Source organism: Solanum stenotomum, chromosome 5 (assembly GCF_019186545.1).
Source record: "Solanum stenotomum isolate F172 chromosome 5, ASM1918654v1, whole genome shotgun sequence".
Taxonomy (NCBI): Eukaryota; Viridiplantae; Streptophyta; class Magnoliopsida; order Solanales; family Solanaceae; genus Solanum; species Solanum stenotomum.
Genome location: NC_064286.1, coordinates 20873244 through 20889455, shown reverse-complemented (window position 1 = coordinate 20889455; position 16212 = coordinate 20873244). Strand labels below are relative to the sequence as shown.

Here is a 16212-nt window from a genome sequence, read left to right as displayed (position 1 = left end):
AAATATGTACTACATAAAATAAAAATTCCCTAAAATTTCTAGGAAATCTTTATGTAGGCTCTAGCCTATGAAATATTGTCATATATTTTGTGTTTTATTATAATCATTGAAAAAAAATTAAGTTAATATTTCTCTTTAGCTATTTATACTTTTACTAGAAATCAAACTTAATAAATATCATAAAGATAATTTTATTTGTGGATTTGACTAATAGATAGTAGAGAAACTTTCACATATAGCAAACAAAAACAATCATATTTGTATGTTATAACAAAGTTTGCATAATTGCGCTCCATAGCAAACATATATATGTATAATTCGCTATACATATATACAAAAAGAAGCAATTGTATAATTAGTTGGCTCCTCTTCAAAATTGTATAATTTCGCTGGCAGACCATTTATATAAATTGTTGTTAGTCTCTCGTTTGTATAAATCGTTGACAAACATAAATTATACATTATACAAGCATAAAACTGGGCAGGGAAATATTTTTATTGTATTATTATAAGTGTATAGGACGAATATATATGTATTTGCATGTGTATATACAATTTTCTCTCGCTTTATACAAACAGAAACGCAATTTATACACTTTTGTGTATAAAGCGAGAGAGGCGAGCACATAGAGAGTGAGCGAGAGAGGAGAGTGGCGAGCGAGAGTTTGAGGGAGAGAGGCGCTGGCAAACAGTTTGCTATATGACACAATTAAATCAAAGTGTGATTATACCATTTAATTTGAATTAATAGTTTGCCATTATGTACAATTTTCCCTAGATAGTAATACTAACACCATGTAATATTGTCTTGTCGATATTTATGATAATATTTTAAAATTATAATTTGATTCAAAAAATCATAAAAAAAAGAGCAACTTTCACATATAGCAAACATAAAAATCATATTTGTATGTTATAACTATAGTTTGCATAATTGCGCTCCATAGCAAATTTTATGTTTGATATGGAGCTTTTGATTTGTATAATTCGCTAAATACATCCAATTTTATAAAAAATGTTCAGTTTTGTATAAATTCATTTATACATTGTAATTTGTATAATAAGATATGTATTTGTATAAATATAAGTGTATAGGACGAAAATATATGTATTTGTATTTGTATTTATATATACACTTTTCTCTCGCTTTATACAAACACAAACACATTTTATACCGAAATGTATAAAATGGCTAATTGTATACCGAATAAGATGGAAAAAAATGGAATGTTTGCTGCGAATTACAAATAAAAGAAACTATGGCTATAACATTTAATTTGAATTAATAGTTTGCTATTTCATACAATTTTCCCTAAAAAATATACTTTAAAAAAAAGTGGGTTGACCCGGCATAGCCAATAGTCCAATGTACTTGTGGCTTGGGCTAATCGTTTTCTGACCCACAAAAAAATGGAACAGCCTGACCATGACTGTCAAATTTCAAAGTCTATATGGATTAACCCAAATGGGGTGAGCCAACTCATATTGACAGCTCTACTTGTCTGATGCAGTAATTCTAATCTTGAATTACTTAAAAAAAATCTTGTTAAATGTAGCTCATGCATCTCATCTACACTTGGAAGACTTCAATTGATAAACTCAGTCATTTTGATTTAGTCAACGCCCCTCACTACTAAAAATGAAGAAATTATCGATGGGAAAATTAATAGACATTCAAACATATTGGAGGTGACCCTATACATGAGACTTGGTTGAGGTTCAAGAAACTTCTTTCACAATGTATGACACATGGCGTTCCGGACAATTTGCTGCTGCAATACTTCTATTGCAACCTTGATTCAGTCAATAAAGGTGTGACTGATCAGTTGGTCCAAGGTGGATTAATGAGACAACCGTATGATGCAGCTACTTTGTTTCTAGACAACATGACAAAAGTTAACCGTGCATGGAACACTAGAGAAGACCAAGTGTCTACTCTACAATTGAGTTTGAGCAAAGAGCAAATCGAGAAGGACAATGAATGAGATGAAAACATAGCCAAAATGATGACCCAATTCGATTTGTTATCTAAACATGACATGAGAGGTGGACTGTTGGAACCAACAGTGGGCAGCGCCCGGATGATGCCAAGTGTCAAGCACTATACAATAAGTTCATTTGAGAAACCAAATGGGGGTTCTCACACCAATTATCAATGATAAGGTGCGAATCAAGATTGGAACAAGGATAGAGATAGTGATTGGAAAGATTGGCGAGGTGGAAATTAGAGAGATAAAGAGGCTAAAAAAGATAGATATATGCCTCCCCATGATCATCTAAGACCAAAAGATACAGTTTGGCCAGAAGGAAACCGAACTGAGGAAATGATTACAAGGATCTTCAACAAAGTTGAAGAGTCCGACAAAGTGTTGAAGGAATTGAAAAATGACTTCTCCACTTTATCCCAAACGATGGATTCTCATTCGGTGTCTATCAAGCAGCTGGAGACTAATAATGTCAAATCTCCACTCATCTCAATCCAAGGTAAAAGGGAACGTTGTCTAGTAACACCATCCTAAATCCTAAGAATTAATATGGAGAAGTTGAGAACTATGTCGTGCCATGACGCTAAATAAGGCGCTTCTTGGGAGGCAACCCAAGTCTTTACCTTTTTTTTATTGCTTTCAATAACATGCGTAGTGAGTGCAGGTTGAGAAGAAGTTGAAAGGTTAAAAAAGGGAACATTAGGCAATGCCACGAACTAAATGGAGATAAAATGAAGGTGTTGTGCAGACTTATTCTTGTCCGCCTTATGAGATTGAAAATGTGGAAAAAGGTACTGTCAATTTTGGTGATCAAAGCTCTAAAAGCTGACCCACTTAAGTGCACTATACATACTCTTCGGGTCCACCGACTCATCCTTTAGGTTTGGTGTTTTGTTTAGGTAGGATAAGTGAGCTTGAGCTGCAATTGGCGATTCGACGAATACGTTTAGCGATGATAGTCATGACTATCAAACAAGTTGTATCACTTGAGTGTTTGTGAGTCGTGAGTGTGTGCTTTTGAAGTTTGAGGAGTGTGATTGTTTGCTTTCACTGTCAACCCAATCCCAATTCCTTGTTATTATTGACTTGTGCTTCCTACTGAGTTTGGTTTTGATTTTTATTTGAGAGTTTTGAGCTTTAAATTGCAATATGGGTGTGGGCTTGAAGCCATTAGTTGATATTGATTGCTAGAATTTGTTGAGTAGCTTTCTATTTGGCGTATTGAACTATACTTGTGAGTTGTTTGCATGTGTGTGCCTGTAGAATGATAATCTTGATTGTGTTGGTTAGTTTGTGAAATTGAGATGATATAAATGTTGGGTCAAAACCTAATTTGACGTGGGTGAAGTCTGATTAACCCAGTGTTGAACCAAATTGCATGATTTTACCAAATGATAGACATGGTGACTACTTTCTTAAAGGTAAATCGTCAATTGGAGCAATAGAAGTATCTGAGGGAAGTAAGAGTGCCCATGGGTGGATAAGTATATAGGTGGGTCGTAATGCTGGTGGGGAACACATGTTTGTTGTGTATGTTGGGTTTAGATATAAAAATTAAGCACTGGAGCAGGTTTGTCTTAGCTCGCCAAGGAGGTTAGGCGAATCATTGAATAAGCCCTAGTTCACCTCCTTTAGCATATATGTGACCTTGGGTATTGTCCCATTTGAAGAAACAACTTGAATCCACAAATCTTAGCTCCCACTTCTTCTTCTTCTTCTTTGGGAACTTCTGGAGAGAGAATTTTTGAAAGGAAGAACTCTTTTGATTTGATTTGGGTTTTCTCAAAAAGTGACTTAATTGAAGGAATTTCAAGTCTAAAAAGGTTATATACTTACTAGGAGAGGAATAAAATAATGTGGACTCAACTTTGGAAAAGAACTAAGGACCCTTAAAGTTTTAACTTAAAAATTTGCTTGCCACCACGACTTGGCTCGCCCTTTGCACCCCTTGGCTCGCCAAGGGCACTAGGCTACTCGCCTAATGGGCCCTTGGCTCGCCTAAATGTAACGACTCGGAAAATGATAGGTTAAGCAAGAGCCTATGACTTTGTGTTGACTTTATAATGAGGTTCTATGAGGGGTTTTTATGTAATTTCGTTTTAATTGTGTTACATCCGACAATTTAAAATAAATATGAAGTAGCTTGAAATTGGAAGTAGTCACTTTTGGAAAAAGTTCAGAACCTGGAAATTTGGTTAAGTGTGGGAAATTAGTGAGTTTTTGGCCAACTTTGAGCAGTCATAACTCCTAGCTCAGGATGATCCAGGAATAGTTCCAGTTATGTATGGAAAGCCCTTGGAACGATCTTTCCAACGCCACCGAGTTTGCTCGATTCCGAGTTCGTATGAGCGAGTTATTCTCTTTGAAAGTTGGGCAGTTAGCAAGAAGTCCGTCCGGAAATTTAAGGGCATTTTGGTCTTTTCACAAATCTTTTCTTTTGAGGTTATATTATTGTGTTAGGCTGATTGTGTATCATTTTTGTTCCATTTTAAAAGAGTAAGAGTTAGGGTTCTTGAGTGAAGAAGAGAAGAAGAGGGGAAGAAGAAGAAGAAGAAGTTGGAGCTAGGATTGAAGATTTTGAGTTCTTTCTTCTTCAATTCTCGTGGGTTTTCAACTTAGAGGTATGGGGATCCTTTATCCTTGATTATTCTTCCTTTCAAGGAGCTCAATTCAAATGATTCAAAGTTCTTCCAAAAACACAAAAATCCTAATTTCGATTCTAAGCATGGGTTCTTGCATTAAATGATTTTTTTTGATGATTTACGTTATTAATGGTGTCTATTGATGGTTTTAAGAAAGAAATTTCCATGAACCCATGTCTTGGCAAGTTTCCTAAAGTTGGCTTATGAAGTGGGTTTATTATTTATGATTGAATGATGATGGAAGTATGCTTGGATTGAGTTGAATAGTTGACTTCTATTATTATCTATGCTTATCTATTGTGAATTGTTGGAGAGTTGAGGAATGGTGATTGTGGCTTGGGAAAAAGGGTAAGTGGACCTAACTTCATTGTTAAGGTAGAATTGATATAGAATTGTGATAGATTGATGTGTGATCCACTTATGGTGGAGGTGTTTACTTATTGAATGTATTGTGTTTATGGCCTTGGAGGCATTATATGAGGAATTGAAGTGTTGACATGATATCATATATGTGAATGTGATGTGAAGGACTTGAATGAGAATCAAATGAAGTAAAGGCAATCATGTTGTGAATATAAAGGTGTTCATGTGATCTCAAGGTGATCTTGTTTAAAGTGTTATTGTATTGTGATTGAAAGTGTGTCCTCTATTATTGTTCATATGTGATGATGATGGAATGTGAAGGATCTTTATAATGTGATGTGTGTCTTGACTTGGTAGACTTAGGTGCCTCTTCTTGATACATTAGAAGCTTTGTTGAATATGAATCGATAGGATATGGCATTCCTTTCGGATGTAAGTGACGAAACCTGTTTTTGAGCTGGATAGTGTTTGGTATTTTAGGCATATCTCTTGCTCTAGAACTTAGTTTGCAGTGAATAAATATGATTTGGAAAGCTAACTCGTATACCTACAACTTTTATGTTTATGTAAAATTCTAATTTAACTGTTATGGATACGAAATATGGGACGCAACATAGGGCAAGTTCTGCCCAGATTCCGAGAATTGAAATCCTGCATGACCAGCGGCTAGTGTCTTGACTATATCTTTTTGTACAAAATATATTTTGCGGTGATCCTTGTTTGTTTGCAACCCTAAGAGATGTATCTACATCTTTCATGAAGGTTATAAAGTCTAGTTCTGCCATTTTCCTTTTCAAATCTAAGATGCAACATGAGGTACTAGGCTGGCCAGATTCACTGTTTTGGGAGCATAGTTGTATTTGTACATGCTAGGCTTACTTATGATGATGATCCTATTTTACGTCAACATTACTGAGCTAATAGAAGTTAAATAAGTTATGTAATTGTATTTCTAAGGTTGATATACTCGTGAACAAGTTGAGGTATGTGGGTTTGATTGTGGAAACCTTCCTTTCCACAAGTCCAACCATTTATCCTCTATTTCTACTTCAAGTTTATGGGTCCTTATGATTATTTATGAACTCTTGAATTATGGAATTACTACTACACATCCTATTATGGTCTATTTTGCATATTATCATGAAATGGAATTATTATGTGATGTTTATGGTTTTCATGCTTCCATGATCAAATTATGAAGGTTGATATATATGTATGTTGTTGGTGGGCTGATTTATATGGATTTTGGAATTGGTTGGACTTAGTATTCTTGAAATACAAGATTTCATTTACATGAACAATAGCCCACCTTGTGTTTGATAAAATGCCCATTTATAGAATTCTTAGGAAATGGAAGGTCCAATGTACGTCCTATGAATCGGATGGTTATATAATTACTGAAATGATGATGAAATGGACACATGTATATTGTTTTCTCTATATAAGTGTTGTGAGTCGACCAAGCCTAGTACGGGGGGTAGTAGGCCCGTATAACCATATCGAGGGGTTGGTACCTTGGTTGCCTAGTACGGGGGGTAGTAGGCCCGTATAACCATATCGAGGGGTTGGTACCTTGGTTGCCTAGTACGGGGGGTAGTAGGCCCGTATAACCATATCGAGGGGTTGGTACCTTGGTTGCCTAGTACGGGGGGTAGTAGGCCCGTATAACCATATCGAGGGGTTTGTACCTTGGTCCCTAGCTCGGGGGGTGGTAGGCCCGGGTAACCACATTGAGGGGTTTGTACCTCTTTCGCCTCTCCAAGGGGGTGGTAGGCCTTGGAAATACTATATTGATGGTCACTCACCACACATGTACTATGCCCCACTAAATATGATTTATTTTATGTAAGCATCATTATACATATCATCTCATTAATATGCTATCTATCGGGTATGATTATGCACTTTGCCTATAAAGTCCTTATCTAAGGTAATCTTGGGGAACACTTAAGTGTGCTTGAAGAGGATTGTGTGGGCGGTCACTTCTTGTCTCACTCAAGTGTGTCTTAAGGTTATATTAGGTATAGGTCCTATGGTAATGAAATGACATGTGTCCTTCTAAAGTTAAGCATGTGTTGTATATGGATTTATGTTAAGTATATGTATGGTTGGCCATGGTCTTATATGTTAATGTTGACTTGTATTATGTCTCTTATACTTGTAAAGGAAAGGTTTTATCAAAGGACATGAAAGCATACATTTCTTGTAAATGTCCGTTGTGCATATTTTCTGGCATGGTCTCTATACTTAGTACTTAATTATGCTAACCCCTTTCTTTCGCTTTTTGACTAAAGTGTAGGGATTTGGAGATGGTGATATGTCATGGCTACTTGATAGGTTTTTAAGAGTTGAAGATGAAGACTTGGTGAGTCCTCATAGATTCGAGGGCAATAACCAACATGTTCTTTTTATGTCTCTCTAGTATTTGCTTAAGTTTTGAGTGGGCTTAGTCCCAATGTTATATTCAAATATTAGATGGTTTTGAGACATATTGTATAAAGTCTAGAAAGTCTTCCGCTTGCTATTTATTGAAAGTATCTTCGTGTGTGAAGAAAGCTTTTAATTCCTTATGGTTTTGGTGTCTATGCGATGAATGAATGCTAAGAGCCTTGTATTAGACCTCTTCGAGGTCGAGTACGCCGGTTACGACTAGGGGGTGCTCCCGGGTCGTGACACTAAATTTCCAGTAGGTTCCCTAAATGGGCAGCTCAGTAGGCAATGAGGGTGGTCTTTTGGGCGAATCGCCAACCGAACCAGCGAACCACAACATAGCTCGCCCTTTTTTTTTTCCAGAACCTAGGCCAAGAGGACAACCCACTAAGCGACCCCAAGTGCACTTTGGCGCATCGCCAAGTCACTTGGGAGATCATGTTGCCCAATCGCCAACTAGGTCCATCAAAGAGCTAGTTCTCTTTCACTCTCCCTTGCTAGCTTAGGCCCTTGCTTGAACCCTAGGCTTCTACCTTACTCCATTTAGTTCTCAAATAGCCTAGACATCAACCTAAGGTTACACTAACCCTTACACACTAACCCTTACGTTAAGGCTCTAGTTCAACCTACTCATTTTCCGGGTCGTTACATTATATCCCCTTATGAACATTCGTCCTTGACTGACACCTTTAAATACTTCAGGGAAAAACGACTCAAGACTAGCAGCCCATTATGCATGCAACGTCATAAACAATGCACAAAACTAGGAGGAAACATCAACTCCATCTCAAACATACTCCATGCAACACAAGAAAGTAGGAACTACATCTACAAACTCATTATGCATGATAAACATGCTTAAAACGGGTTATATATATATATATATATATATACACACACATCACATTAGTTCATCTTTTTCAACAAACATATTTTTATCAATCCAGACTAACTCAAATCTTTCTAAATATTTTTAAAATTTAGATATGACCTCCTCTTGATGTTTGGACTCTTTTGATATATCATTCACTCGAAATGATTCACGATTGTAACAAGTCAAATTTTAAAATTTAAGCTTCAAAACTCTTCAATAACGAATGTTAAATTGTTCCATTTTTTTAAGCGAAAAATAGATTAGATTTTAAATACTAAATTTTCACTTTAATTTTTGAAACTCTTCAATATTTGATTTTTCGAGTGAATATAAATTTATTTTTCATGTTTGTGATAATGCTATTAATTTTTTCTCGGGATACGAAATCATATTAATATGTGTCTTTTGTTAATTTGTAAAAAATCAGATGTATTATTATTAACAGATGCAACCTTGTATGTAAATGGTTATGCATGTATATAATAAATGTGGCCAAATTATCAATTTTTGTAATATTGATTGTTTTACTAACAAGAGCAAAATTAAATATGGTAAGTTCTGATTATATTCAATCCTATAGATCCTATTTGTGTATGCTCTGTCCTTTCAAATCCTATTTTGTTGAATTATAATGGGTTTGTTGTTGTTGTATATATGGTCTTTGCGAAGAAACCATTTTTTTCTTTTTTTGATTTGAATATCAGATTCATTGGATATATGTGTGTGGAAGTGGAACCCTCACGACTTCCTCTACAACCCCTCTCAACCACAACGTAAATTATGAATCCTATTTTTCCTATATGACTTTATTTCAAACAATTTCTTGTTTGGGGCTTTTTCATACATTTGTTGAGATTTTGAAGGTCTTTTTAAATTTTATTTGGGGCTTTAATTTTTCACACACTTATAAAAAGACTTTGATAGATTCATAACACCTCGGATTTGGAAAATAGAAAAATGCAGCTTTCCAGGACCTGGTGCAAGAACTACGGAAGCCACCGACGGTCCGTAGGTGGGGTCCATCGTTGGGGACCAAATGTTTATGGTCTCTGACCCCACCCACGATCGACCAGGACGGTCTAAGGTTGGACCTACGGACCGTAGGTTTAACCGTAGGTGAGGGTCAGCAGCCAATTGGAGGGAAATGACTGTTGGGTCAACTTCAAACGGTCCTATAATTTAGCGAATTAGGTGTCCCATGACCTATCAAATTAAAGATAATTGAATCCTCTTTCCAACGCCACTAGTTTGCTAAAATCCCATCTCAGAGTAGAACGTTATGCTCATTTTAGTGAAGCCCTATCGGGAATATCATAAACAACGAACCCAAATGACGGTCGATAGTCCAAACGACGGCTTGTTGTTCCCTCAGTGGATGGGCCTCATCATATTTAAGTCAGGGTCGTTTTGGTCCTTTCCCCTATTGTTGGGCACTTACACTACTTCTTTTGATGCCTAAACTGTGTCGTTTTACTCAATTAAAGCCTAATAACTTAGTCAGACTTACCCATAACCTTTATTCACCATATGTGGGATTTCATTAGTGGTTTCCTTTCATCCACTAGGTCCATAGATTCAGCCAGTTTTCTTGATTCTCCATATCTTGTTTAGGCCAAGGGTTTCTAAAACTTTAGATATTTGTTGTGATTTAGGTGTTGTAGTATCCTTACTCAAAATAGTATGTTTACTTGGAAAGTTTTCTTAATTCCTTGTATGAAACTCAGAACCCTAGTTTGTGTAGATTCTTTTAGTTCATGAATTACACTTGCTAGGTCAGTTAAACATATAATCATGCTTTAGATTTCGAATGTCACATTACAAGTATATAAATGTTGCATTCTCAATTAGCATGTCAGTATTTTGAGCTATTCAGTATATCAGTCACATTTTAGTCATATACATATTCAGTTGGGAGTAGACTTAGCACCGAGTTGGACTAGTGTTCAGCGTACCCTCATAGTCCCAGAACTATGTGCCCCAATAGGATTATAAGTCCCCTCTGTTAGGCATCAGATTTAGTGATCATGCCAGTCATGCCTTTATACCCCTGACAAGGTATATTGGGTCCTCTTGATGGGGAGTATACATCGGACTCCACGTTTAGCTCACATGGTTTTATGTCGGTTAATAGTAGCTCCCACAGTCAGACTCTTAGTGCATTTGACCAGGTTTTCAGTATATACTTCAGAAACAAGTCCAACATGTTATTTTTATGATTTGTACTTGGTCATTACATTCAGCTTAGCTTTTCAGTTATGTTTCAGTATTTACATCCTTACTCAGTTATGTCATTGCTCAGTTATGCTTTGTTCAGTTTATATGTATTTGTTCAGTTTAGTATCTATATCCTGCATGCTCAGTAAATTCCAAGTACTGACGCGTACTCTGTGCTACATCCTTTCATGATGTAGGTTCAGGTACTCAGTATCAAGATCATGCATAGATCGATTCTCGGTCTGCATTTCAACAAGTTCAGTAGTGAGTCCTCATACTTCGAGGACAATAGACGTGTTTTTTACTTTAGTCTTTTCATTCAGTTTTTAGTTTTGTTAGAGTTAGCTGGGGGGCATGCCCGAGCAACTCAACTCAGTTAGAAGCTTTTCAGACATAGTAATAGAATCAACTTGTATTGTTAAGTTCATCTTTCAGTTGTTATTAAACTCCTAGTATGTTTTATACATTCAGACTAGTTGGGTATTCCCCACTTTCAGTTATCCATTGCTTTAGCTTCTGCATAGTACATGTTTTATTCAGTTATTCTCAGTATGCTTCATTTATGCCAAACACAGGGTTATCTTGGGGTTACTCGTGATCCTAGGTCCCGTGTTACGTCAAGGGGGTAGCCTCAGGGCGTGACAGTTAAAAGCTGGGATTTTGGAGGTTTTTTTAAATTTTATTGTTAGGAAAGGAATCAAGAACTCAAATTTTTCGTTGTTTTAAAATGAGAGAAAATCCCTCTATTTATAGAAAACAAAGGGTATTGTAAACAAATGCTTATTGTGACTTATCGAAAAGGTCACAACTCTTTGGAAAAGTTACAACGCTCCAGAAAGGTCACATGGGTAAAATAATTTAGCCCATTTAAACCTAAATTTTATTTGGGCTAAAAAATTAAGACATATTTTAAAATTAAATAAGTGTTAAAATCTTAATGGCCTAAAGTATGAACTATTCAGATTTAGACTTTGATTAAATCTAAACCATACTGTTATTTACTTGGTATTTTTGTATGAATAATTTTCACTGTCATTCTATCCACAACTGTTAACAACGTTTGCCATCACAATTACCATCATTGCCACCAACCCTAGCCATCAAAACCACTGTTTGCAACCATATTGTTGTCAATCAATATTATCAGTCGCTACCATACTTATCATCACTATTAGCCACTACCACTACTATGACCAATCCCTGCTACCTTTCACCTCCATTATCACAACTAGCACCATCTTCAACTACTAACATCAATCAATTCTACCATCACAGTCACCATCACTAATACCAACCATCATTATCATGTGAGTCACCACACCACTAACTATCTCCACCTTCATAAGTTCATAACTATCACCACCACAAGTACTAGCCACTAGCACCAATTATCACAACCACCACAACTACAAATAATCTACATCATCACTAGCGAACATTCATATTTTTATAATAATTTTATTATTTTATATTCATAATTTTTTTCAAAAATTTAACTACTATTTATCTAAATTGTATACTTCTTAGGATTAAAAATAAATAAAGATAGCACATTAACAGGTTGAAGACACATAATTTTAGGGAAACTTACAAAAATTCCATATGTTTAGGGGTTAATTACATCATATCTTGAAAGTTTCTTCAATTACAAAACTCATGGATTTTTCATTGCTCTCAGATACATTCGTTGGTTGTCTGATACATTGCAAAAGAAATATTACATGAGAAGTAATGTAAATTCGATGTGAAAAAAAAGGGCAGTGAAGAAGAGGGGATATATTGAAAAACAAATGTATCTTTTGCAATGTATCACAATAAAGGAGAAGTACCTGACCCCACGCAAACGTGTACTCCCATGGATTTCTTGACTAGAGGAGAGTTTTGCATGTAGGGTGGTGTCCAGGGCCATGGATGAATTTTCAGTGTTTATTAACAATCTTTCTTTTATTGATTTGTCGTTAACAAGTAACTCTTTCACATAGTAAAAATCATGGGACTCATCTTCTCAATCGAAACTAAATAGATTCCTACTGTCTACTTCTTGAGAGGAGTTAGCACCTAATTTGATCAAGATTCCTCTCCTGCGGTGGTATTGAGACCATTTACCCATCTTGTTTGATAGGAGCAGAGGAAGGCATATTAGACTTCTTTTAGATTCAAGAACATGTGGATGTCTTCTTGATTGAATCGATAGAGAGGCTAGTTCATGGAGTGTCTGTGTGGTGTAGGGGAGGCCTTCTTTAAGGATTTCCAAGAAGTTAAAATTTCTTAAAAAAACTTTAAGGATGTTGAATAAAGAGGTGTTTAGTAGGATAGAGGTGAAAATTGGATAAATTGTGTACGAAGTAGGGAATTGGAATGGGTACAAGTGGGGAGGCAGCTAGAAAAGAGAGGTAAGGAGAGAAAACAAGTTTTCAAAAATGAGTTAGCTGACTTGGCCTTGGCCAAAGAGGTTAGTGGTAGAAAAAATTCAAGGGGCGATATGGTTGAAAGAGGGGGACTCTAATAAAAAAATTTCTCACAGGGTAGCAGTCGCAAATAGGAGAAGAAACTACATAGAGCCGAAAGAGGGAAATAGGGTGAATAATGTGGAGAAGGAGGAAGTAGATGGGGGAGTTGTTAATTTTTATGAACATCTTTTAGAAGAGGAAGAATGCTGGATTTGCCTAATTTGGGAGGATTAGGGTTCAATCACTTTGGAGGGGAGAAATTAAAGTTTCTAGAAAGTATAATCGAGGAGGTCGGGTGTTTTACAGGTGAAAATGATTCGGGACTCGATGCATTCTCTTTTGCGTTTTATCAACATTCCTAGAAATAGTTAAAACTTATGTGATGGATACTATTGTTGAGTTTCGTCACGACCTGAGCCTACACCCTGACATGGCTGGCACTCGAGAACCTTTGACGGCCCTCAAGTGAAACCTCAACTTAGCTGAATACAAGAGGAAGACTAACTCAAGCATACATAAGCATCAAATTGAAAGAAATATTTAAAAAGAGTTTACTGAATCTCAAAACTAAACTGAATATAATGAGTATGAATCATAAGTTTTAAATAAAAAATCTGAAACTGAAAGACTCTCCAAAATTTTCTATCTATGAAGCCTCTACTATATAATGATGAGTGTCTGGACAAGACCCAGGACTCCTAAAAAATTATTACTAATAACTCACAAAACTTGAGTCCTCGGGAAGCAAAGAGTTCTTACTCAAAAGCTGATGAGTGGATGAAGTGATCTCAACAGACTCTTCTTGAGGATCCTAATAACATGTATCTGCATCATTAAAAGATGCAGGTCAAATGAAATTTGTACATTGAATGTACGAGTATGTAATATAGTTGAATAACAAATAACTGAATGAAAGGAATGCAATAGATATATATATATATACTCAACTGAATGTAAAGAAATAAAGAAGTGAAATCATTAAAACTTTACAAAATACTTACTCATCTTTGAACTTAACATATTAAGTGATATAATAAAAGTACACTATTAACTCTATTTGTAAGATTCTCAAACCGACAACCATCACTATGAGCTACATGATAATATAGCGTCTCTTCCACGCTGCTAGAACCTTCCTATACCTTGTTGGGGTATAGACACCTCAACTAAGTGGATCCACTAAGCTATGCTTAAAAAGCAGTAACGAATCATCTAAAATGTATGGCCCTTTACCCATGTTGGCATACATTGTTTATGAGGACTTTGAGTTGTCTGAACTCGTTCCCATATCGGTGCTCAATTCTACTCCCAATAACATATACTGATCCACATATGTTTAAAAACATAACTCTTCATCTGGTTTGATATAATTGCTAAAACTACCCTCTTAAAAGAGGTAATTGCTTTTGAAATATCTTTTGAACTCATAACTCATTTAGAGATCTCAATTTCTCTTTTATCAATGTAAAAATTGATACCTCTGGAAATACAAAGTCCCCTTATACTCTTACTCAATTCATACTTGAAAACTCTTTCTCAAAAACATATAAAAATAATATTTTAATATGATCATTGGTAACTTGAGAAGTCATACTGGATAAACATTGATGGTAATTCTAGATACCATATTGCTCATACATTGATGGCTACTCAATTGTCATACTAATCATGTTTTAGAAACTCTTTTCTTAAAAGTCATCTTTACTTTCTTAAAAGTAAGTTTAAGAACTCAAGTGTTGGCTTTAAAAAGCTTTTAAAAATTTATAACTCAAATCATAGGGTTCATGTAGAATTATGGACATGAACGACTCAACTCAGGGATCTTTATAGCAATAAGGAAACTCAGTACTCAGAATTTAAAACTTAAGAACTCGAAACTCATAACTCAACGATATTTCTCCTCTAAAAAATACTCAATTCATATGTTTCATGCTGAAATATAGACATGAACGAATAAAATCAAGAATTTTAATGCAAAACATATAGAAATTCAATAATTAGGAATAGAATTTAATAAACAGGAACTGAAGAACTCAAATCAACTTATCTCAAGAATACTCAAACCTAGGGATAAAATCCTAGATTACTCTTTTACTGATTTAAAAGTAGATGTAGGGCAAGAGGACAAACTAGTCCAACACTATGATAGCCTTACATACCCTAAAGAAAAAGGTTCTTGAATAATCTTGAAAAAGAACCTGATTAGAAGCCTTTAAACCCTAGGTTGAAGGAGAACAATCAACAAAGCCTTTCTTGAGATTCTTGAATTAGTTTCTTGAAATCTCTATGGCTAAGAGTTATGATTTTCATTAGTAACTCATAATTTTATGGAGGAATTTGAGTTGGAAAAAATGGAATTCTTGGAGAAAGACTTACATTGAAGAAGAATGTTGCAAAAGATTGAAAGAATCTTGAATGGGGTCTTCTACTTTGATTTTTCCTAGGGTTTTACCTTAGGGTTTGAGAGAGAAGAGAATGATGAATTAAGAGATGCAAATATAATTGTTTTGGGCCTTTAATTAGTCAAGAAATTTGTTTAGAGTCTTATTAAAGGTTAAAATACAAAAAACGACACATTTTAATGTTTTTATGTTGGCTAATTCGTCACAACACTATATCAGGTTAGTAAAATGATCTTAATTTGTTACTCACAAATCGGATTATTGCGAAATTGGTGGAGTTGGAAAGAAGATTCAAATACCTTTAGTTTGATAGGCTACGAGCCTCTTAACTATTTATATTCTAAGAGATATGGTCGTTTGAAGTTGATCCAAGTATAATCTTACATCAAAACTTAATCTGTACGGAAACATTCCACTCAACTTTGTGCTAGGGGATTCTAGTGACCTTAATTCATATCCAAATTTATTCCCACACTAAATAATTGATTTTTACACATAGGTGGAAATTAAGAATCACCTAGTAGGATCTTACATGTAAATAAAGAATAGTTTGGGCCTTGGCTTAGAAATTTTTGGGGGTGTAACAATATCTCCCCCTTAGAATCATTCGTCCTCGAATGACAGTTAAACTTAACATAGAAGGGAAAGGATTTACTATCACTATCTCTCTCGACTTCTGAAAATGCCTACTAATATAGCTAGAACTGATTCATACTCAGAGTTTTGAAACTGGACTAGAGCACATAGGTAACAAACGATATGAGTTTGAACATAGTCACACTCTATCTCAAATTATTTGACATGAAACAAGGATATCTAGGTATGAACTAAGAATTGAAATAAAATTCCTTG

The 16212-nt window shown here is 35.3% G+C and overlaps 1 protein-coding gene across 1 annotated transcript in view; it reads left to right on the top strand.

The window, feature by feature from the left end:
* Nucleotides 1-16212, top strand: part of LOC125864910 (ras-related protein RABA2a-like) — a 160741-nt gene that overhangs the window by 43250 nt on the left and 101279 nt on the right. The gene's annotated exons all lie outside the window — the stretch shown is intronic.